This window comes from Carassius auratus, unplaced genomic scaffold (genome assembly GCF_003368295.1).
Source record: "Carassius auratus strain Wakin unplaced genomic scaffold, ASM336829v1 scaf_tig00216597, whole genome shotgun sequence".
Taxonomy (NCBI): domain Eukaryota; kingdom Metazoa; phylum Chordata; class Actinopteri; order Cypriniformes; family Cyprinidae; genus Carassius; species Carassius auratus.
The window spans coordinates 742,909-746,155 of record NW_020528654.1 but is presented as its reverse complement, the minus strand read 5'-3'; positions in this window follow the sequence as shown (position 1 = coordinate 746,155).

The window sequence follows — 3,247 nt, the reverse complement described above, 5'->3', positions numbered from 1 at the left end:
GGTTGTGGGTTCTAGTCTCGGGCCGGATGGAATTGTGGGTGGGGGGAGTGCATGTACAGTTCTCTCTCCACCTTCAATACCACGACTTAGGTGCCCTTGAGCCGCAGCATAAAAATGGCTGCCCACTGCTCCGGGTGTGTGCTCACAGTGTGTGTGTGTGTGTGTGTGTTCACTGCTCTGTGTGTGTGCATTTCGGATGGGTTAAATGCAGAGCACAAATTCTGAGTATGGGTCACCATACTTGGCTGAATGTTCACTTACCCTGTCAGATTTTCCTACCCGGGTTTTGAGCGATTCTCGTTCTCGAGTCAAGAACCGGTTGTATCAGTTTTCAGATCATCAGTAAACTGAACCGAAAACCGTTTCTTTCGGACATGTCCGATTCGAGAACCGAGGAGCTGATGATACTGCGCATTCGTGATTCAGCATGAAGCCGACTGACTCACAGCGCGTCTGAACCGAACTGATTCTTTTGGTGATTGATTCTGAACTGATTTTGTGCTAATGTAATGAGTGCGGGTAAACCGAGGGCTTGAATGAAGGGCAATCTGACGAAACGCAAATTCATTTAATAACAAATACATCGCAATGGATTATGTATCCGGTGAACTGTTTTTTTTTTCAACCGGTTTATTGAATCAAACCGTCCGAAAGAACCGGTTCGCGGAAAAGAATCGAACTTCCCATCACTAATCCACACTGATATCCAGTGAGTGGTGTGTGTGTTTCGTCTGCAAGCAGGAGACTTCTGCCTGCCGGTGTGGTGCAGTAAAATGACAGAAGGGGAGACATTCATTAATTTACCATTTCAATTTTATGCTGGTTTTATTGTTACACATGACGTGGACTCGACTATACTCGGAATATTTTCCGAGTCCAAAATGTTCAAGTCCGTGTCAAGTCCGAGTACAAATTCACCCGAGTGCGTGACAAGTCCGAGTTCATTCAAAATTGGACTCGAGTCCGGACTCGAGTCCGAGTCCAAGTTCGAGTACCCCAACTCTAATTAGTATGTATCTAGTATGTTGCCAGCCTATTTAACACTTGTTGATGCTTTTTAATATGTTCCTAGGAGTCCATAACAGTGTTAACCTTGTCACTTCCTGTTACCAGCAGGTGGCGCTATGACTATAACTGAATTTGGTCATGGGTTGTTTGTTCAGGACAGAACACCTATCACATGTGTGAAGTTTGGGGAAGATCGGACATTGCATGTCTGAGTTACAGCAACTTCCTGTTTCACGGCGAAACATCAAACTGTGTTAGGCCGCCAGGGACACACCCCTTGACGAACACTCAAAACCTTCGCAGTTTAACATCACAAAGGTCTTATGATGACCCTCACCAAATTTTAAGATAATCCGATTAAAACTGTAGGAGGAGTTCGTCAAAGTACGAGGCATGAAAATTGAAAAAACTGCACAAAAATCATACAGGAAATTCTAAATAACTTACTTCCTGTTGGGTTTTGGATTTTGTACCAAGAGACTTTTTTGTAGGTAATGGTGTGTTACATGTGTGTACCGATTTTCATGAATGTACGTGAAACACAGCTTGAGGCACACTCCATTGAAATTTAACAGGTGGCGCTATCGAGCCATTTTGCCATACCCACTTCTGAAACCTATATCAGATGTAAATTTTCGCCAGTCCTGATGCGTGTGCAAAGTTTCGTGAGTTTTGGAGCATGTTTAGGCACTCAAAAATGCGCTTCATGACGGAGCAGAAGAAGAAGAAGAAGAAGAAGAAGAAGAAGAAGAAGAATTAAAGCTGCAAGCAGCGATGAACGGGCCCTCGCACACGGGCTCACCGGCAGCGAGTGGCTTTAGTAAATAGGTGAACGGTGAGAAACATGCATTTAAACTCATAAATATAAGTGGAATATATCAAAGTTTACTCCATATTTGTGCCAATCTTTGTGTTGCCAGCAGGTGGTGCTCTCATTATAATGCACTATTGGCCTTCAGATGTGTTCAGGGCAGGACTCTTATCGAACATGTGAAGTTTGGGGAAGATCGAACAAATTATGCCTGAGTTACAACAACTTCTCTTGCTGTGGCGAGACATCAACATTTGTCAGGCCGCCATGGACACGCCCTTTAACGAAACCTCAAGTCATTCGCAATTTAACATCGCAAATGGCTTTAGATTACACTGACCAAGTTTGGTGTTGATCTGAATAAATCTCTAGGAGGAGTTTGTTAAAGTACAACCCCTGAAAATGGCAAAAACAACACCAATTTTGCAGGGAAAATTCAAAATAACCGACTTTCTGTTGGGATTCGGATTTCGTACCAAGAGACTTTTTTGTAGATATTGATGAGTTACATGTGTGTACCAATTTTTGTACATGTACGTGAAACATAGCTCGAGGCACACTCCGTTGAAAGTGTATATATGAAAGTGTATGGCGCTATCGAGCCATTCTGCCACACCCGGTGGAATATTGGCCTGCAGATCTGTTCAGTTTGGGGAAGATCGGACATTTTATGCCTGAGTTATAACATCTTTTATTCAAATAATGAATAAATATTTTTTTATTCTTTTTAATATGTTCGTAGGAGTCTGTAACAGTTTTAACCATGTCACTTCCTGTTACCAGCAGGTGGCGCTATGACTGTAACTGAAATTTTTCATGGGTGTTTGTTCAGGACAGAACACCTATCACTCGTGTGAAGTTTGGGGAAGATCGGACATTGCTTGCCTTAGTTACAGCATATTCCCTTTTCACTGCCTTAGTAGAATGCTTCAACACTTAGCTAAGTGTTGCTAGCATGTTTTATTATGTTTCTAGCATGTTGCCAGTCTATTTAACACTTTTTGACACATTTTTAATTGGTTCCTAGGAGTCCATAACATTGTTAACCTTGTCACTTCCTGTTACCAGCAGGTGGCGCTATGACTATCACTGAATTTGGTCATGGTTGTTTGTTCAACGCCTATCACACGTGTGAAGTTTGGGGAAGATCGGACATTGCTTGCCTTTTTTACAGCAACTTTCTTTTTCACTACATTATTAGCATGATTTAACACTTAGCTAAGTGTTGCTAGAATCTTTCGTTATGTTTCTAGCATGCTGCCAGTCTATTTAACACTTTTTTACACTTTTTAATATGTTCCTAGGAGTCCATAACAGTGTTAACCTTGTCACTTCCTGTTACTAGCAGGTGGCGCTATGACTATAACTGAATTTGTTCATGGGTGTATGTTCAGAGCAGAACACCTATCACACGTGTGAAGTTTGGGG